Below are 22,136 nucleotides of genomic sequence, written 5' to 3'. Positions count from 1 at the left end.
GATTTGTTTGCCAACATCCGGGTAAAAGAAGCTAGTGTCATTAGCACTGAAAACTGGCTTCTCCAGTTAGAATGGCAAAAATTAACAAGGCAGAAAACAGCAATTGCTGGAGAGGATGTGGAGAAAGGGGATCCCTCCTACATTGTTGGTGGGAATGCAGGTTGGTGCAGCCACTCTGGTAAACAGTGTGGAGGTTCCGTAAAAAGTTAAAAATTGAGCTACCCTATGATCCAGCCATTGCAATACTGGGTATTTACCCCAAAGATACAGACGTAGTGAAGAGAAGGGCCATATGCACCCCAACGTTCATAGCAGCATTGTCCACAATAGCTAAATCGTGGAAGGAACCGAGATGCCCTTCAACAGATGACTGGATTAAGAAGCTGTGGTCCATATATACAATGGAATATTACTCAGCTATCAGAAAGAACGAGTTCTCAACATTTGCTGCAACATGGACGGCACTGGAGGAGATAATGCTAAGTGAAATAAGTCAAGCAGAGAAAGACAACTATCATATGATTTCTCTCATCTATGGAACATAAGAACTAGGAAGATCGGTAGGGGAAGAAAGGGATAAAGAAAGGGGGTAATCAGAAGAGGGAATGAAACATGAGAGACTATGGACTATGAGAAACAAACTGAGGGCTTCAGAGGGGAGGGGGATGGGGGAATGGGATAGGCCGGTGATGGGTAGTAAGGAGGGCACATATTGCATGGTGCATTGGGTGTTATACGCAACTAATGAATCATCGAACTTTACATCGGAAACCGGGGATGTCCTGTATGGTGACTAACATAATATAATAAAAAACATTAAAAAAAAGAAAACTGGCTTCTGCCTGTCATCCTTTTCCTGTATAACACTTAGGAGGTACAGTAACTTCTCATTACTCGCAGTAAGTATGTTCTACAAAGTCACCATGAGCAGTGAATCAGCAACACTAGTCAGTAGTGGGGTGTGTGTGTGTGTAACAGCACTCTAGCTGGTCTTAAGGGTTAAGTCTCCTTACTTGCTGATCTAAGGCCCTCAGTCTGTAACACAACTAATTTACTTTGAGATTTGCAGACCACTGACCTTGAGGAGTGAAGACCCAGAACCTTCCCAGGCTTCAGAGGCCAATAAGTCTGTCTGAAGCCACCTTGGCTTTCTGATCAGTCCAGCAATCTTTTTTTTTTTAGCAAAATGTTTTCTTTTTTAGGTTACACAAATGATTTTACTAACCTCCCTCCGTGTATCTGTAGACCTTGCCCTGCTTTCCAGAAAGAAGAGAGTACTCGGGCACATCACGACACGAACCAGACCCCCACGTACAACCCGAGCACTGAACATGTTTCTAGCTGGCCTCAAATCCGCATGTGATCAGGAAATGTTACCAGCCACTGTGTGCTCTTGGCTGATTTAACTACCCTAAACCCCTTTAAAGCGCCCTGGGCCAGGCAGAAATCTCAGAGGGGGCTTTCGGACAAGAGTCTGCCTTCTCCTTGGTTCCCGGCCTCCTGAACAAAGCTCAAATAAATTCCTTTCCGATCCAAACTTGACTCTTGAGCGATGATCCTTCAGGCAACAGGCAGCAAACTTGGGTTTGGTAACAAACTGTAGGCACGCATGCCCATGCATACACACCATAGATTATAACCTTAAATGCTAAAAATTCATCCTGGTAGATTCTATTTATTTTACGAAAGAGAAAATGGGGTTCAGAACTCTTAAGTCACTTACCTGGGGCCGCCCTACTCACAGGCACCAGTGTCGGCATTCAAGCTCCATCCAGCTGGCCCCAGGGTGCAGAACTTCCCACACTACACTGAACTGCTCCCTCCCGAGTCCGTCCTCTGCTCCCCTCTGTATGAAAGCAGAAACAGAAGGCAGAACATCGCCTCGTCTGACTTCCAGCCAGGAAGGTGTGCACTGGGCGACGCGTTTGGGGACGTTTTACAGGTCTGCAAATGACCACAAACATGCCTCGAGTATCCATTTGGGGCTAACAAATAAATTTTAGTAAGGAGGAGAATCTGCAAATACAGAATCCGTGAATAACGAGGAGAGACTGGATTTTCCTAATTCTTCATTCTTCTCTTGATCTTCAGAACCTGTCTCACCTGCAAATTCAACAGGTCTCATGCTGAACCGCGTTTTGAACTGTGCCAACAGCCAGCACTTAGCGGAGAAGGGTTTAACATTTCCCTGACCGTGGGTAACGTGCCCAAGTCTTCGACCTTCAGCCCTACAGCAATGCTGTCCACTTATGCTTTTTGTTCTTTTACTCGGTTGTGATCTTGTGAATCCACAAAGTTAGCTGCCTTTCCATCTTTTCTACAGTTTCTTTTTCTTTTTTTTTTTTAAAGATTTATTTATTTATTTATTAGACAGAGAGAGAGAGAGACAGCCAGCGAGAGAGAGAACACAAGCAGGGGGAGTGGGAGAGGAAGAAGCAGGCTCCCAGCGGAGGAGCCGGATGTGGGGCTCGATCCCATAACGCCAGGATCACACCCTGAGCCGAAGGCAGACGCTTAACGACTGAGCCACCCAGGCGCCCCCCATCTTTTCCAGTTTCATCACACACTACAGATGTTACTTTAGAATTTTCCAGAGTGGGGTGAAAAAGAAAATGAATCTCTCCCGAGTAGCCTCACATACATCAGGGAATTTCCTCCTCCTTTTTCCTCGGATGCGCCGTACCTTGCTTCATTAACGCTGAACTCACAGCCAGTGGCGCTGGAACTCACACCTGAACAAAGCTCATCTAACACGTGTGTTCTCCATCAGACACATCCCGGCCTTCACGTGCTTAGACACATGGTATGGCACTTGGGGCCCACTTAAAACAGCAGTCACCAACAAGAAGTACAGACATGCACAAAAACCACACACAAAACCCCAAAAACGTGGCACTAAACAGACTGTGGAAAGGAAACTCGTCTAATAGGAGAGCTGAAGCAACAAAGCAATGTTGTCTTGTTCACCCTCGGATGAGAAGGACTCAAAATTTTTCTGCAGCTCCACCTGCCTCTCTGAATGGCCAGGAAAGTATCTTGAGTAGTGATTCTAGGAGCAGCAAGGAAGCAAATGGGCAGATACAGAATCCCTGAAAAATGAGGATCAACTAGATATTTTTAAAGTAAAATATGGTTAAAGCCTAGGGCTATGAAAGTAACACAAACAAACCAGAAACACAGGCTAGGGCATGTGTGCGCCCACGTGCGTGGTGACGGGGGACCATTCCGCGCTATTCTCTTCTCATGCAATTCCAGGCTCTGATCACGGAGAGAGGAGAGACACTCCATATTCACCGCTCTCTCTGCTTCAAAACAGGCAGCTTAACTTCACTCAATTATATTAAAGTTCTGGGATGAATAGTAAATTGGGACAATCTTCAGCAGTGCAGTTATTCGAGCTCAGAAAAATATACTCAAAGACGTGCGCCTAAAGCTTTAAAGGTATCGATTTTGATGTAGAATAAAGCTTCTCCAATATACTTTTTTGGGGGGCGGGGGGTAAAATCATTCTCTGGGTAGCCTTTATACAACAAATTTTATTGGGCTTCCCAGTTCAAACCGTCATACTCGTTGCTAAATGACGGTCACCTATGGATTCTGTTCTGCTACCTTTAAGTGGTGTCATTTTCTCTACAAGTTTACAGAGGCAATTTTTGTTAAGGCTACAGTTTCTGGGAAGAGAAACGGGATGCATCTTGAGCCTTGGCAGGCTTAAACTGGGCACTCTCCTAGCAAGGGGTACAGCGGTGAACGAGCCCACGAAAACCCCTGCATGCAGGGGCCGATGTTCTAACAGAGGAAGACAGACTACGCAGACAAGCACGTGCCCAATGTCAGATGCGATGAGTATTCTGGAGAGAAAGCAGGCCGGGAAAGAGCAAAAAAATGGGGGGTCGAGGGCAAAGGGTTTGCCATTTTAAATAGATGGGTAATCTAGGAACTCCTCGCTGAGACCTTAGAGTAAATACCTCAAGGAAGTAAGAAGCCATACACAGAGCCAAAGGAAGGATGTTCTCGGAAGGAAAGGGTGACAGGAGTGCAAAGACACTGATGTGGGAGCAAGCCTGGTGTGGCCGACAAACACCAAGGCCAGTGAGACTGGAGCTGGAGCTGGAGAGGCAAGCAGGGGGGCTGCACCTGAGAGCCTTTCGAACTGTTTGGAAAGCCCAGGCTTCACAGTGTGTGAGGAGGGGCACATTAGAAGGTTTGTTTGGGGGGGGGGGTTAGGTATTGTTTTTTAAAGTTTCAATATTTAGGGGCGTCTGGGCGGCTCAGTCAGTTAAGCATCTGCCTTGGGCTCAGGTCATGATCCCAGAATCCTGGGATCGAGTCCCACATTGGGCTCCCTGCTCAGTGGGGAGCCTGCTTCTCCCTCTCCCTCTGCCCCTCCCCCCACTCGTGCGTGCGCGCGCTCTCTCTCTCTCAAATAAATAAAATCTTAAGAAGTTTAAAGTTTCAATATTCAGAAAACTCTTGAGAATAGAAACCCACCTACTGCCAGCTAGATTCAACAACTGTTATCATTTTGCCATATTTGCTTTTTGTTTTTCCTGAAACATTTGATGTTACAGGTATCTTGATACCTCACTGCAGAATATCTCAGCATGTGTCCCCCAAAAGCCAGGACATTCTTCCACTTGTCCCCAATTCCACCAACTCACTTCATAAAATTCAAAATAAATCCATTAAAAGATCTAATACGAGTCCATATTCAGATGTCCCCCAAGGTCCAAGACTCCAAGGTCCATATACAGAACTGGGTTGCTAGTCACTGGAGTCTCTGTCCATTTTTCCTATTTGAAGAGAAAAGGCCTGTGGTTTTATGGAGGGCTCACAGTCTAGACTTGTCTGATTGTACCTCACAGTGGTGTTTAACCTTCTCTATTCCCTGTATTTTCTGTAAACCATAAGGCAGGTCTACAGGTTGGATTCGATTCTAAGTGTTGCCAAGAATGTTGCACATGTCAGCAGGCACCCCCTGTCAAGTCATGCCACCATAAGGGAGGCTAAATGAACGCTCAAAGTAGGAACTGTCAGCTATCTTCCTTAAAGTTATTTTAAAACATCTCTAGATCCAATGTGGGACTTGAACTTACAACCCCAAGATCAAGTGAGTCATGTGTTTTACTGACTGACCCCACAAGATGCCCCTTGAAAGTTACATCTTCACCTTCATAATTCCCAACAACCTGCTCCTAACAATTTTGCTCTTTGCCTAAATCAGTGATTTCTTCGGGAATTACAAAAAGCATTAGTTGACATTCTCCCTTCCCACCACCTGCCACTTTTGTTTTTGCTCTCACCACAGCTTCGTGGATTATCTTCTTTATTCCAAATGTTATAAACTATTACCACTATTATCTTTTTGACACACGCCCATGAGCCTTTGAGCACTTCTTTTTCAGGTGCTATATAATGTCCCAGGCTTGTTATACGTTCCCGATTACAGCCTGAATCAACTATTTCACCGTTGGCAGGTTTTGAATAAAGGAGAGACATTACCTGACTTTTAAAAAGAATCACTCCAGCTGCTGGATTGAGAATGTGGCTATAAGTGGGGTCAGAAGCAAGAAGACCAGGGGCGCCTGGGTAGCACAGCGGTTAAGCATCTGCCTTCGGCTCAGGGCGTGATCCCGGCGTTCTGGGATCGAGCCCCACATCGGGCTCCTCCGCTATGAGCCTGCTTCTTCCTCTCCCACTCCCCCTGCTTGTGTTCCCTCTCTCGCTGGCTGTCTCTATCTCTGTCGAATAAATAAATAAAATCTTTTAAAAAAAAAAAAAAGAAGCAAGAAGACCAGTCACAAGGCTCTTTTACAGGCATCCGGGTGAGAGGCTCGGAACAGTGGCCATCATCATAGGCGTCTGACGGTGGTTATATTTTGATGGAAGAGGTAACGGTATATTCTTACAATTCTAACATGGGATATTAGAAAAATGGAACAAATAACAAAGAATGACCTCGAGATGTGAAGTCTGAGCAGCTGGAAGGATGGAGTTCCCATTTATTAACACGGGAAGATAGAGGAGCAAGTTTTTGGTGCTGTTTGCGGGGCAAGAGAAAGGGATGTGGAGAAGTTCAACATTCCATTTTGGCTACGTGAATGGAATTACTCTGAGACACCCAAGTGGAGGTATAAAAAGGCAGGTGGACACATGAGCCCGGGCATGGTCAGCACCCGGCCTGCATTTACAGCCGCAACTCTGGAAAAGACCACCAAGGGGACTTCTAACGCTAGAGGAGAGAGGCATTCCGGAGGCACGAGGAGCAACCAGCAACAGAAGCTAAGAGGAGTGCTGGCCTGTGAGGTGGGGGAAGATCAGGAAAGCACGGTGTCCTGCGTCCAGGACAGTGTTTTAAGGAGGAAGTGGCTGTGGGATCCAGTGCCACGGACAGGCCAGTGGCATGAGGACTAGGACAGGGGACCACCCCCTCCATTTACCACCTGGAGATCACCCAGGTGATCTTGATGAGAACAAGTTTCAGTGGAAATCGTGGAGGAAAGGGCTATGATAGGACAGGTTTAAGAAAGACCGGAAACAACACAGACAGTCCTTGAGGGGACTGCCCTCAAGGGGAGCAGAAAAATGGCGCTTGAGAGAGAGCGTGCAGTCAAGAGAGGGATTTTTAAGGCATGGTCTCTTTGTACATGGATGGGAAGGAAGCACAGCAGAATATGCCACCACAAAATCGGTCACTTTGACAGGATTATTTTAAGCCAAGGGCAGGTGAGAAGAAGCAGACAAGAAAAACTTTCTTCCTTCTTCCTACCAGGAAGGGCAAGACGGTTCTTCATCACCTCACATTCTAGACTCTTACCAGCCAGAGACGGCACCAGAGGAATAACCATCAACCAAACCTAACAAACCTTACTAACTATCCCTTGTCATCTCTTAACTTCCCCCATATGTTATCTTTCCACAAGCTGCAGCCCTTTGAAGCTCAAAGTCCTTTTCCTCAGTCACTACACTACAAAATTTATTTTTCTTTTGTCAGGGTGCTATACAAACCCCAGTTCTAGCCACTCCTTCCATGGGGAATCCAGCATGTATGCAAGGTGCAGGCCTTAATCTAATTTTTTTTGACAAAGGATGGATTAACAAGCCAAAAACCATCTAATTTATGGGGCTCCTGACAGAGAATTTAGGAGGATAAAGACAACAAACTTTTTCTCTCTTATAGGAATAGCCCAATAGATTGACAGGAGAATTTCCAGAACAATGCCCTCAAGCAGGCGAGAGGTGGAATGAGTGCAGGGATTGGCCCAGAGCAGACGAAGGTAGAGTGTTGGGGAGCAGAGGCAGGGGGTAGGAAGGGGTGCCAAGGAGACTGCTGGAGGTTCTCTTTTGGTTGTTTTTATCTTCTCAGTGACACAAACCTGGGATCACCACTTAAAAGTGAAGATGGGGAAGGAAGTGCTGGAGATTCGAGATTGAACTAGGCTTTGGGTTTGGCCAAGGTGACTACAGTGAGGTGAGAAAGGTAGAGCAATGGAAGGGAGTTTGCGGGGATCACTTAACACTGACAGGCAGCTTAAGGAGGAAAACGTTGGAGAGAATGATGGCAATTCACAACCTCAAAGCATGAAGGGATGAGGGAGTGACTAGAGGGATATGGTGTGACAATGACATGAGATTCAAAGGTGGGTGCTTTTAGGGAAGAGAGAGAAAGAATGCTCTGGAAGTGGCAAAAAGAAACAAGGAGGTCACTTACCCCACCTCCATGTCCTGGGAAGAGCAGAAGAGAAGCACTAACACGTGGGAGGGCTGCAGGGGAGAAACATATTCCAGACAAAGAAGGTGAAGAATCGTCATTTCGAGAACAGGCTGAGGATGTAGAGGATTATGTTTGATGATGGAACGTGAATCCCAAGCAGCACATGAAGGGATTTCAGGAGTTGAAGAACAGAGTCAGAAGAGGAGATGCGGGGCCCCATCAGGATGCAAGTCAGGAGGCCGGCTTGATGTGGAGTCCTGGGTCTTCTGTGACGGCCGCCACCTTGTGGGTTCACAGGCATGACAGGATTAGACTCCATGGTCTCAAGCAGAAAGTCGTCGGAAAATAGAGTATTAGGACTTCAAGTGGAAATTAATGATATGTAGAAGTTAAGCAATTATCCAAGACGCATGTCAAAAAATCTTCAACATCATTAGTCTTAAAGAAGAATGCAAAGCAAAACCAGAGCGAGATACCACTTCCCACCCACTGGGATGGGTATAATCAAAATGGTGGAAATGAGAAGTGTTGGTAAGGGTGTGGAGAAAAGTAGACACTACTTGTGAGAAAGGAAAATGGTACAGTCATGGTAACTGGCAATTCCTCAAAACGTTTAACACAGAATTACCACAGGACCCAGAAATTCCACTCCTGGGTAGCACTCCAAATAACTGACAACCGATACTCAAAAAAGCACATGCTCGCGCCTGATCAGAGCAGCACTCTTCACAACAGCCAAAAGGTGGGGACAATTCGAATGTCCATTAACAGATGAATGGACAGATTATGGTAGAACCACACAAGGGGCCATTCAAAGAGGGAAGTACTAACACGTGCTACAGCGTGGACGAACTTCTAAGACTATGCTGCGTGAAAGAAGCCAGACACAGAAGCTCACATACCATAGGATTCCATTTATATGAGATATGAAGGAGAGTAAATCCAGAGAACCAAGACAGGTGGCTGCCAGGGGCTTGGCAGAGGGATAATGGAAACTGACTGCTTAATGGGTATGGGATTTCTTCTTGGGGTAACGGAAACATTTTGGAACTGGGTAGAGGTGGTGGTTGCACAACTTTGTGAATATACTAAACGTCACTGCATGGCTCATGTTAAAATGGTTAATGTCACGATACTATCACTTAAACTAAAAATAATTTTTTTAAGATTGTTTATTTCAGAGAGAGAGCACGAGCGAGCAAGAGCACAAATGGCGGGGAGGGGATAAGGGAGAGGGAGAAGACGCAGGGCTCGATCCCAGGACCCTGAGATCAGGACCTGAGCTGAAGTCAGAAGCTTAACCAACTGAGCCACCCCGATGCCCCTAAAAAATAAACTGTGAAGAGAAAAAAATTTAAGTAATAATTTACTCATCTCAAGATCAGATTAGCCTCAATACTGAACTAAAAATAAACATTAAAGAAAGTTAGTGTTTAAATCAATGAATAACAAAGAACACCAAGACTTAGGAGCTGGAGACTACTAGGCTAGGTTTTCTCAACACCCAAAGCCTTCTGAAAACTCTAAACTAAAGACGAACTGTGAAGGGTCTCTTCCAGTTCTGAACAGCATCTCAGGTCCACACTTGTGGCTCATCTTTTCTGGATCACAGGAAACTTCCAGCAATGGTGGCAAAGCTCAGCATTTACTGTCTAATTAGTTATTAGAACACAGCAATTTAAATTATTTTAAAGCCCAGTAATTTTTTTTTTCATCTACAGAGAAATGTTCCAATCTTTTTGAAATAAGTGAGTGACCTGTTACTCTCCCACTAGCCTGGTGGTCACTTAAGAGTATTTGATTCAAGGGGCACCTGGGTGGCTCAGTTGGTTAAAAGTCCAACTTTTGATTTCAGCTCAGATCATGATCTCAGGGTCGTGAGATCGAACCCTGCATGGGGCTCTGAGCTGAGTGTGAAACCTGCTTAACATTCTCTACCTCTCCTTCTGCCCCCCTCGGCCCCTCCCCTCCCCTCTCTCCCTCTCTCCAAAAAATTTAATTAAAAAAAAAAAGAGTATTTGATTCAAATTAGTAGACTATAAGAAGGTGCTAACGTCCTTTTCTCTGTAACAGTACAGGCACATGGTAGGCATCTGTTTGGAATATGTAGGAGAGAGAATGAAAGACAGGAAAGGACTCCAGATAAAACTCAGGTCTGGCCAGGCAATTGTTAAAGAAATCATTTCAGTAAAGAAATTTCCAGACCTGAATCCACCAATCTTACAGCTGTTTCGTTAGGCCCAATCCCCACTTGTAAGCACAAAGCCAAGGAGGGAGTTTGGGAAAGGCAATTAAGAGTTCACCTCAGCCATTAACATTGTGTGGGACTCAACAAACCACCGACCTCTCTGAATCGTGCTTTTTTCATCTATAAAATGAAGAGGTTAAACTAAATTAACCCCAACACGTCTCTCAGTCTTAAAAACCATCCATTCTGGGATTTCTTGGTAAGGCTTGTCCCTTAAGCACTGGGAGAAGCTGGATAATTCTTGTTCATTGACAAACAACCATCCCCATATAAAGTCCTGTCCCCCCTCAAAATTTGCTTTCTGAACTTGGGAGAACTACACTCTTGGTGTGGCTATGGGATGGTGGCTAAAGCTTCTGGACATAATAGAGCCATGAGTTAAGATTCCTAGACTGTGATTCAGAGGGGCTCCACCCAAATTTTTCATCATCACGGGTAGAGGAACCTTGCTAACAAGTGGGAGGGCCCAAACTTAGCTTCGGAATCAGAAGCCTGGTCTGACCGGGTAAGAATGGAAGCAAGAGGGAGGACGCCTGGGTGGCTCAGTCTGTTAAGTGTCTGCCTTCAGCTCAGGTCATGAACCCAGGATCCTGGGATAGAGCCCTGCCTCAGGCTCCCTGCTTGGTGGGGAGTCTGCTTCTCCCTCCCCCAACTCACACTCTCTCACATGCGGGCTTTCTCTTCCACTCCCTCTCTCTCTCTCAAATAAATAAAATCTTAAAAAAAAAAAGGGATGGGAGCAAGAACTCTGGGATGCTGTTCTTCTTTCCTCTTGCATGAACCATATTCTCATATTCTTTCCTCACTTTTCCACTGGGTGGTTGGGTTTTTCTTCACCAATTTCTAGAAGCTCTTTATATAATAGGGGAAGTGGCCCTTGATCTATATTTGAGCTGTTAAGTATTTCCCCAAGTTAACTTTTTTGGATCTATTTTTGGCCATGAGAAAGTTGGGGTTTTTTGGGTTTGTTTGTTTTGTTTTGTTTTTATGAACTCAAGTTTATGAATCTTTTTTTGGCTTTGGCTTAAGATTTTTTAAAGTCATGTTTTAAAAGGCCTTCCCCAAAGTCAAAAGGAATTCCTGAGTGGTTTCCTTAAGTGCTTTTAAGTTTTGGTTTTTTTACACCTAAGTCTTCGCTTCATTTAAAATGCATCATGGGGAGCTTTCAGGCTGGTGAACAAGTGAAGATTCAGGAGGAAAGACAGACCTAGAAAGGGTAGGGAAGCTCCATGCCCCTTTCCCATTTCCTGGCCTGTGCAACTCTTCTCTCTGGCTATTCCTGAGTTATATCCTTCTGTAAGTCTAGTAACCTTGGGGCTCCTGGGTGCACAATGGGTTAAGCTTCCGCCTTCGGCTCAGGTTATGATGTCAGGGTCCTGGGATCAAGCCCTAGGTGGGGCTCCCTGCTCAGTGGGGAGTCTGCTTCTCCCCCTGCTCATGCTCTCTCTCTCAAATAAATACAATCTTGGAAGGAAGGAAGGAAGGAAGGAAGGAAGGAAGGAAGGAAGGAAGGAAGGAAGGAAGGAAGGAAGGAAGGAAGGAAGGGGTAACCTGGTAAAAATAATAATAATAATAATAAGATAAAATGCATCATGGCGCACCTCTCAGGTAACTCCCAATTATTACAAACTAGAATATTCCAGATGTGAGCGGCAGGGCCCAGACCAATGGCAGAAGTTTCTGAGATTAAACACACAGAGATATTAACCAGCTCACCTCCTAATTCGCTGAGACTTGAGGCAAAGGATTTAAACCCATCCAGGGCTCAACTGCCTCCTTCATAAGGTAGAGATGACGCTAGCTGTTTACCAAGTTTGTCCTGGATTAAATGAGGCAACTAGGAAAAAGCATGTGTACAACACCCATTGCAGAAGAGCTGGTCAAGATAGGGTTAGTTGCCTCCTTCTTAGTTCACTTCCTTTAGTCTATTTGCCTTTTTGAGTAATTTACTGCTCATCAAAGGATGTACAAATATCGCAGGGAACTCAACTTGTCGATTTTCTTTCTTTTAAAGCCATAAAAAAAGGGATTTGATGGAGGCTAAAATTAGGCTTTAGGGCTATTCGTGGATTGATTTAGCTATAGTAAGTCTAGTTCCTTTAAGCATATGTAATAGATTTGAGAGATGATATATTAACAGTGTATGTCCTTTGGGAAGCCAGCCAGGTCAGCCACATCAATCCTGTTGATCAACAAGATGGCAGGTCAAAACAGACCACTCTCCCCCAAACTCATTCACAGGCTGCCTACCTCACCTGGGGCACAGCTAAGAAACTTCCGAGGTATAAATGCTATCCATGCGCAGTATTAAAGTAGTTTCCCCAATGAAGATTTCAAATGCCAAACAGCCTAATTACCCAACAAGAGAGTAAATACTGTTTAAATTATAGGAAATTATGATATTTTTAAGTAAATACATAAACAGAATCTTTAAAATACAGGGCCGCCTAGGTGGCTCAGTTGGTTAAGCATCTGACTCTTGATTTCGGCTCAGGTCATGATCTCAGGGTCGTGAGATCGAGCCCCACATCAGGCTCTGTGCTCAATGGGGAGTCAGCTTCAGATTCTATCCCTCTCCCTCTGCCCCTCTTCCTACTTGTGCTCTCTCTCTAAAATGAATAAATCTTATATATATACATAGACTATAAATAGAAAAGTATATTAAGTGAAACAGACTGTTTTCTGGCCACAAGTGTAATATGTATACGAACAATATTTATGCAAACTGACAGGGGTGCCCGGATGGCTCAGTTGGTTAAGCATCTGCCTTCAGCTCAGGTCATGATCCCAGGATCCTGGGATCGAGTCCCGCATCAGGCTCCCCGCTCAGCGGTGAGTCTGCTTCTCCCTCTCCCTCTGCCTCTCCCTCCAACCCCCGCTTCTGTGCTCTCTCTCTCAAATAAATAATCTAAAAAAAAATACTGACGCAAACGGACAGAGATGAGAAAACGTTACAAAAACCTTAAAACAGGGCTTTTATTTCCTGTCACATTATTACATTTTTTCTTCCCCAACAAAGATGATTCTAGAATAAATTTTAAAGTTGTCTAGGCATCAGCCTACATCTAGATTTCAGAGAAGCCAGCAATTTAACCCTCGCAGGTCGACATATATTATTTTTCTAGACCATCAACATGCATAAAAATAACAAAAGAAGTTACTGTGTCAAGTTTTATCTTACGAAAGGATTCCTTGCCACGATGTTATTTAATAGAAGGAAACTTTGATCAATGCAGAATGTCAAAAGGAGCATCAAAGAAATTATAGAAGAATGATTTTCCCCAGTTTCTTTTTTTTTTTTTAAGTAGGCTCCATGCCCAGCACAGAGCCCAATGACAGACTTGAATTCATGACCCTGAGATCAAGACCTGAGCAGAGATCAAGAGTCAGACGTTTAACCAACTGAGCCACCCAGGTGCCCCCTCAGTTCTTAATCTAACCTAGCCCTTTGCAGAGGTCCATCTGCTAGCGACAGACAGGCACAGAATGCTTGATCTTGTTCTGCAAACCTGGGGTGAGGTGGAGAAGGAAGTTGGAAAAACTAAAAATTACAGACGATCCCAAAGTGTACTACATCTCAACACTCATTTTCCCCATTTTCTCAACATTTAAGTAAATAAAAGGAAAAAACTCCATTAAAAAGAGGCTTTGTAGAATTATAAAAGCACTATATAGACCTAGTAGGAAATCTAGAAAATACAGAAGAGCATGAAGAAATAAAAGTCACCTATATCCCTATTAATTCCAGAGAAAAATCAACATGTTGGTGTATTTCCTTCTAGTTTTTTTTTATATGTGTTTTTAATGAAATATTGTCAAGTGTAATTTCATAACCTGTAAACTGTAATTGTGGGGTCTGAAAGCTGCCATCCACAGATTCAATGGAAAGCACACAAGGGGCAAGAAGAGGTCATGGACATCACCAGGGGTCATTCTTCCGTTCTAATTTGAGCCCACCATGGGGCAAATAGCGTCCTCAGTATTTTGGGGAAGAGAAATGAATTCTGAATTTCCTTACCACCTGAACTCAGCTGGAAGTGACTGCAGACTCTTCCCATAGGGTACAAGGCAGAGAGGACTGAGGGTGTGATAAGCCCTGCGTGGCCAGGAAAGGCGGGGAACTTAGCGCCTGCCGGTGGGAGGAGTGGGGGAGGAGCCACACTGACAGCCAGGAGCACTGCCACGGTAGGGACACTGCTTCAGGAAGGACAGTTCAAGGGGAAGTGGCCAGTCAGAGGGGATGGATCGGGATGCAGCTGAGGGTCTGGGGACATGTAACGCCATAGGAAACTGAGGCCGGACCACATTGTAGGAGGGCCATCAGGCCCTGGCAGAAGCAAGAGAATAGGCTAGAACGGACTAAGACACTCTGGAAAGTCCTTTCCTCCTACACAGAGTGGAGGATCACCAAGATGATGGGGTCACTCACCAAAAATAAAGACAATCCTTTCTCCTTGTAATCAGAGCTGCACGGTGTACAAATGTGTGCCTCTGAACTACAGATGCCGTGTTTATGGAATTCAGATGTTTTAGTAAGTTGGACGTATGATACACATTTCTCTTACTAATATTCTTTCAACTTATTATGAATACTTCACAATAATATTAAATATATATCTTTTAAAGATTTGTGTATTTATTTATTTGAGGTGGGAGGGGCAGAGGGGGAGAGAGAATCATGAGTAGACTCCCGCTGAGCGCAGAGCCTGATGTGGGGCTCAATCTCAGGACTGAGATCATGACCTGAGCTCAAATCAACAGCTGGACGCTTAACCAACTCAGCCACGCAGGTACCTCTAATATTAAACACATTTTTTTTAAAAGATTTTATTTATTTATTTGCCAGAGACAGCCAGCCAGAGAGGGAACACAAGCAGGGGGAGTGGGAGAGGAAGAAGCAGGCTCATAACGGAGGAGCCTGATGTGGGACTCGATCCCAGAACGCTGGGATCACGCCCTGAGCTGAAGGCAGACGCTTAACCGCTGTGCCACCCAGGCGCCCCATAAACACATTTTTAAAACATGATCTTACGGGCTACCTGGTATCCCACCCCATGAATGTTCCTTACTTCAGCAAGTGGAAATTAGTGAGATAAAACTATAGGCAGGAACCCTCACTCACTGTTAGAGGGAATGTAAATTGATGGAACGACTGTGGAAAACAGTATAGAGGCTCCTCAAAAAATTAAAATAGAAATGTCATATGACCTAGTAATTACACTACTGGGTACTCACCCAAAGAAAATGAAAACACTAACTGGAAAAGATATACACATCCCTATGTTTATTGCAGCATTACGTACAATAGCCAAGATATGGCTAAAGATGTGACATATATGTCACACGGTATAGCTATCAAATGGAATATTACTCGTCCATTAAAAAATGAGACCTTACCATTTGAGGCAACACAAATGGACCCAGAGGGTGTTATGCTAAGTAAAATAAGTCAGAGAAAGACAAATATTCTATGATTTCACTTATATGTGGACAAAAAACAAAAACAGACTCTTAGATACAGTTTTGGTGGTTGCCAGCAGGGAGGTAGGGATGGCCAAAATAGATGAGGGGGATTATTATTATTTTATAAGTTCCAGTTATAAGGTAAGTAAGTCACGGAGATGAAAAACACAGCATAGGGAACATAGTCAATAATACCATAATAACGTACGGTGACAGATGGTGACTACACTTATCACAGTGAGCACGGAGTAACATACAGAATGATCGAATCCCTATGTTGTACACCTGAAATTAATATAGCACTGTGTCAATTACACTTCAGTAAAAAAATCTCTAATGTTGGCTTTAACAACGACAAAACTATAAGCATGTGTTACCTTTATTACAAAACTGAAACTAATTTTTTTTTAAGATTTTATTTATTTATTTGACAGAGAGAGAGACAGCCAGCGAGAGAGGGAACACAAGCAGGGGGAGTGGGAGAGGAAGTAGCAGGCTCCTAGCGGAGGAGCCCGATGTGGGGCTCGATCCCATAACGCCGGGATCACGCCCTGAGCCGAAGGCAGACGCTTAATGACTGCGCCACCCAGGCGCCCCTGAAACTAATTTTTTAAAAACCTGTAAGCAAGACACTTGCCAAAATAAAAATGACAGATGATCAATCAACATGTGACATTTTTCAATCTCACAAGTAGTTAAAGAAACACAAATGAGAAGAACAACGAGGTGCTTTTTTTTTTTTTGTCTGCTGAGCAAGTTGGCAAAAAATCTTAAATATGATAATCCTCGGAGCTGGCAAGCGTTCAAGCAAGTGAGCAGTCAAACTGACTGCCGGCCAAGGGTGTAAATGAGGATGACTTTTCTCCGGGCCATTTGGCAATATGTTCCCAAAGCCTTTAAAAGACCATTTGTGTGTGACGGTACTGGCAAACCCCTGAGTATGTGCTCGACAAGAAAGGTGTCCTGAATTACCCCACGAAGAGTTAAAAGCTGCTTTATATATCACATATATCAAATTCTTATGTCTCTGAATCACAGATGTTAGGATCCACCATCTGCACATTACTAAATACCAACGGAGGATAAAGATGAAAGGGGTCACGTGATGGATCTTGCGGCACTCCCCTCGGCACCTGCCAGCAGAGGGGCCACTGACTCTTGCAGAGCTGGGATGGTCCTCAGAACTGGGACCAGTCCACAGGGTAAGACCCCAAAGCTTGCATTTGAAATTCGAAAGCCCTAAGCACCCACTGCCACCTGGCGATCCTTGCAGCGAACACCGCACACTTAGCCACTAGACGTGTGACCTACACAACGGTCTGTCCCGGGGAATAAGCTTACATCATTCAAATCAGATCAGCCAGCCCAGACAGGAAAGATCGACCACATATGTGTCGGAAGGCCAGATGGCTCAGGAAACACAGACATGCTTGTTGGAACTCATGTTAATGTTATCCCCCAAACCTAAGCCATATGGCAGAGGGTTCCCTGGCTGGCTGGCATAAGGAACTGGACACTGGAGACCCATAAACAATTACCAAAGGCAGAAGGAGAGAGGGATGGAAACGGCCTGATTCTGGTCCACTCGGATCATTAAAATAAATGTCATGGAAAAAAAAAATACCTGGGTGACCTTTTTGCAAAACAAAAAAACATTTTTGTTTCAAAACAGAAGTGTCATTTTTAATGCAGGAACCATTTGTTCTTCTAAAGATTCGGCTTTTAAAGCTAGGTGAAAAATCTTGTCGTTTAAAAACCATAATGCAGCTTTTCAAACCTCAGAGACTCGGAGTATGTGAGCGGTGGCTTTTAGAGGAACAATTAACATGGAGGGCACTTTCTCGGACTTAAAACTCGCATTTGGTAAAAGCCAGTTGGCCAGTGCATGTATTTCGGAAGTCTCTGAGACAGAATTATAAAGGAAGAATTAACAACAAAAGAAAATACAGATGCACTTACCCTGAGGTTCTGGCATTTTCTGACAGCCTCACATTGTGTTTTTTTTTTTTTAAGGTTTTATTTATTTATTCGACAGAGATAGAGACAGCCAGCGAGAGAGGGAACACAAGCAGGGGGAGTGGGAGAGGAAGAAGCAGGCTCATAGCGGAGGAGCCTGATGTGGGGCTCGATCCCATAACGCCAGGATCACGCCCTGAGCCGAAGGCAGCCGCTTAACCGCTGTGCCACCCAGGCGCCCCCCTCACATTGTTTTTAAAAGCATTTGTGCAGGGCAAATTCCACCTTTCACTCTGGGAGGAGTTCACTATACTAGTATCTAATGTGAGTTTACCTTAAAGCCAGTGAAAACTGGAGTTCTTATTGGCTCATGGGAAAGGGCACACTAGTTACTTTTACTTGACAAAGCTTTACTGAGTTGAGCTGTATAAGGCCAACGTAACGTAAAAATCCATTAAAACCTTATCTTTATGTCCTAAAGAGCTAGTTACCACCGACTGGGAAAAACAGATCATTATGTGATTCATTAAGATCTTAAAAGCACACCACGCTTAACATGAAAAATTAGATTTCAAAGGAGTTACATTAATGAGAAGGAAAAAAAGAACACAGAGTCCTCCAACTCAGTCCAACATCTACTGAGTCACACAATGTGTAAAGAAATGGATAGAGGTGCTGTGAGGGATTAAAAATGAGCAAGATAGAGGATCATCTGGAAACTCAAAGAACATTCCATGAGCTTGTAAGCAATCAGATGTTATGTGTCACTTTCAATAAACACCCAGGAAGGGAAAAATCATAATCAAGTTGTAAGACTGATCATGTCAACAAAGCTTTCCCAAGTTTTCAAAAAAAGCCAAGGGCAGCTTTTAAACATCCCATTTTGTTGGGGCACCTGGGTAGCGCAGTCGTTCAGCATCTGCCTTTGGCTCAGGGCGTGATCCCGGAGTCCTGGGATCGGGCCCCACATCAGGCTCCTCCGCTGGGAGCCTGCTTCTTCCTCTCCCACTCCCCCTGCCTGTGTTCCCTCTCTCGCTGGCTGTCTCTCTCTCTCTCTGGCAAATATATAAATAAAATCATAAAAAATATAAAAAAAATAAAAAATAAACATCCCATTTTGCTCATGTTGCAAAATAGTTCCCCTCCCCCACCACCAGCCTATGAGACTCCTAAAAGGCTCATCATTACCTAAAAATGAGAGCCAGACCCCAATAGCGTTTTTGTTTTGGTTTTGGGGGGTCTGTATGCGTATAGGAGTTTCAAATTCTCACCTATCGAGATCTTCTGACTGTCGCAGAAAGTCACAGGCACTGGCTTTGTCCTGGACAACTCACACAAGTCAGATTTCCTGGAAGCTGAGCATGAAAAAAGTTTTATTACACTCCCTCTGTTGTTTCTGCTGAGGGAAGAGAGAAAACTATCAATTTAGCCAATTTCACCAGATCCATTATTTTTCCCAGCCCTCCCAATTGGCAAATCAAACAGAGAGGGCGGAAACACCTTCCTAATGAATCCCTTTCCTGTCCTGCCTCCTCCTCCCTATGGCAGGTGCACAGCCAGCCTGGGGAAATGCCCATCACCGTCTCTCTGCCTAAAATAGATCCGGCAGAAGCAGCTTCCCTTCCTGTGCTTGAGTTTTCAGGACTATAGTCAAGCACCCATTTGTACGACCCCTGTGCCATAATTTATGCAGAAAATTCAAACCCTGGAGAGCTTTTTAAAAAACCTATTTCTAAGCTTAGATGTAATCTAATTAGCAATAAATGTCGGATAACATAGCCTCTAACTGCTTATTTGCCAGCTGTTCAGCTTTAACACTACGTGAGCTGAAGGAGGGAAGGTCATATATGGGAATTATGCTAACAACCCCAAACTAAGCACCAAATACAAGCTTACCTTCTTCAAACAAGAGGCTCTCATAAATACAACTGGTTCTCCTACAGTCTTCTTAGAAACACCTCTGGTTTATAAAACAACAAGGAATCATGAAGATTCTCTAAGCTTCCCAAGCAAAAGGTAACTGCTATTAAAATTACGCTAGTGAACACTCTGTTAAGAAGACTTATGAGCATAAAGAAAATCAGCTTGTTCGAATACGGAGAGTTCCGATGTATATGTATTGTGCCCCTTTCTCCTGTAATCAGGGGTTCTCCTTGACACTGGTGACACATTAGGCCAGGTAATTGTAGGGGAGTGTCCTGTGTGTTGAGGGGAATTTAGCAGCACCCCTGGCCTCTACCCATCAATTTACAGCTAGCAAATGTCTCCAGACGTTGCCAAATGCCCTGGGGCGGCTAACCACAGCCCTAAATGATTTCTTACAGCCGACTGCTCTCTTGGCACAGGAACACTGCTCAGTGAGGGAGCCTGCCTTAGTGCCCCATCGCCGGAAGTGTCAACTTCATTCATGATCTTTTTAAGCAGTAACTGACCCCTTTCTGCCTGCCGTGGCAACTTCCCCCATTCTCATACACATTCCTTCCAGAGAGCCTGACAAACCTCACACGTGATTTCAGGGCTAGATGTCAATTCAAGGTGAGTGTTCGAAAACAAAGTTAAGATAATAACCTAGCTCTTAGCACTTAGATGGACTGTCCTCTTGGCTCTGTATTATAAAGCCCCTGATTCCCATAACTGTCTTCTTTAGATGGCAAAACCATGACTACAGGTCAAGAGACCCAACTCCGACCTCGTGCAAACCATTTAATCTCCCTGATCCTCAAGGCCCAGGGGAGAAAATGAAGTTGAACCAGCTGATCGCAGAGAAGGTTTCCATTCTCCAATCTACAATTCTGTGCACGCTACAAAAGGTTGCCGCTCTTTTTCTACAGAAAAGGGTGTATGTTAAAACACACACAGACACACACAGACACAGTTCTTTACGAAAGTTGAGATGACTAAGAGCTGAGTTTTGCCATCTCTGCAATTCAATGTACTAAAGAGCTCAATGGTGTGTGAGTCACTCTATGTGACCTGACATCTTCCCGAGCACCCATGCCTTTGAAGGCTAGTGGATTATGCTCCAAGATATGCCACTTTGGCCTAAGGATTATTTTGACCTGGAGGCAACTGGGAAGCAGACACAAGAAAAGCTCCCTGCCCTCCCTGTTTGCCAAAAAGCAGGACACAAATTTACAAAGGTGTATCTCTTCTCTCTATCAAGGATAAAGGTTAGTCCCAGGACAACTTTAGACCCTATCAACCTGGACAGGCCCCAGAGACATCTACCTAACAAACTGTACTAGCCAGCCTTTATCTCTGCCCATGGAGCTCTAAAACCACCCTCTTTTGTCCTTTCATTGCAAATTTATTGATTTTTGTTGAAGATGCCATAAAAAGTGGAATTCTAAGCCACATCTTGGAGGTAATGATTTTTCCCTGGGTACCACACTTGTATACATGAGGTAGACATGTTAATAAACTTCTGTTTTTCTCCTTTTAATCTTTCATTACAAAGGTTCTCAGCCAAGAACTCAGAAGGGTAAAGGGAAAATTCTTTTTCCTCCCTTACACCTTCAAAATGGAGTCGGGGGGAGGGTGTCTGTTAAAAATAACTATGTTCGGGATGCCTGGGTGGCTCAGTCAGTTAAACGTCCGACTCTCAATTTCAGCTCAGGTCCCAATCTCGGGGTTGTGGGATTGAGCCCTGTGTCGGGCTCCACACTCAGCTCAGAGTCTGATTGTCCCTTCTCCCTCTGCTCCTCCCCCTGCTTGTGCCCCCCTCCTTCCCTCCTTCTCTCTCTTAAATAAATGAATAAATAAAATCTTAAAAATACACTATGATTCCTTCCAGTACTCTAAACCTGCCATCTACATACATTCATAGTCTGGGGTATAAACTGCAACAGTAAAGACTGCTTTTATTCAAACTGTTCCAAACTCTGGGTCCAGGCCCAAGAAGCTGCCTGCAAGGCTATCAATATATTTATCCACCAATAAAGGCTATTCCGTACGGTAGCTTCTAATCACCTGTAGCTACTGAGCACGTGACATGTGGCTGGTCCCGAGAGAGATATGTGTAGTATGTGCAAAATGTGCATTGAATTTCCAAGACTTACCATAAAAAAGAATGTAATATGTCTCTATTTTTATCATTGATCATATGTTGAAAGTACAATATTTTGGATATAAGGAGTTAAAGTGTATTATTAAAATTTATTTTACTGGCTTCTTACCACTTTTTAATGTGGCTAGAACATTTTTTATCACGTGTGGCTTGCATTATATTTCGACTAAGCCATGCTAATCTAACCTCCCCCGGTGAATCAGTTCCTACTAAGTAAATCGTTATTTAATGGTAGAAAACAGGTTTCTCCAAGTCCTCTCCACAGTTTGAGTCTGCATTGCAGAGAGCTGCTGCTCTGAGCCCAAAGTCAGTCGGTCTTTTACACAACAGGCCCTCCCAGAGTGGGATCTGATTCTTCTCGTGGGGTAGGACTGCCACTGAGAGGGTGGGCCTAGAGGTCAACCAGCAGTTTTGAGTTCCAGCTCCACACTCACTGTCCGCCTGCCCTTGGGTGAGGACTTGCCCTCTCTGTGCCTCCAGCAGCTCATTTGTAAAGAGATGATCATGATGGGGCCTGGCTCATTGAGCTGTTGGCATAGCTGAAAAGTACTCAGCACAGTCCTTGGTACACGGTGAGCACTCCAGAAATGAGAACCACAAAACATCTACCAACCTCTTTGAATAGATAAGGAAACGAAGCCTCAAGGAACTTAAGCTGCTTGCCCCAAAGCACACAAATCCTAAGGGGC

The 22,136-nt window shown here is 44.3% G+C and overlaps 1 protein-coding gene across 4 annotated transcripts in view; it reads right to left on the bottom strand.

Moving 5' to 3' along the window:
- OSBPL10 (oxysterol binding protein like 10) overlaps window positions 1-22,136 on the bottom strand; it is a 291,431-nt gene that overhangs the window by 91,343 nt on the left and 177,952 nt on the right. The window lies entirely within an intron of this gene.

Source organism: Ursus americanus, chromosome 20 (assembly GCF_024610735.1).
Source record: "Ursus americanus isolate L20-20 chromosome 20, mUrsAme1.1.p, whole genome shotgun sequence".
Taxonomy (NCBI): domain Eukaryota; kingdom Metazoa; phylum Chordata; class Mammalia; order Carnivora; family Ursidae; genus Ursus; species Ursus americanus.
The sequence above is the reverse complement of the archived record's forward strand: the minus strand, read 5'-3'. Positions and strand labels throughout refer to the sequence as shown.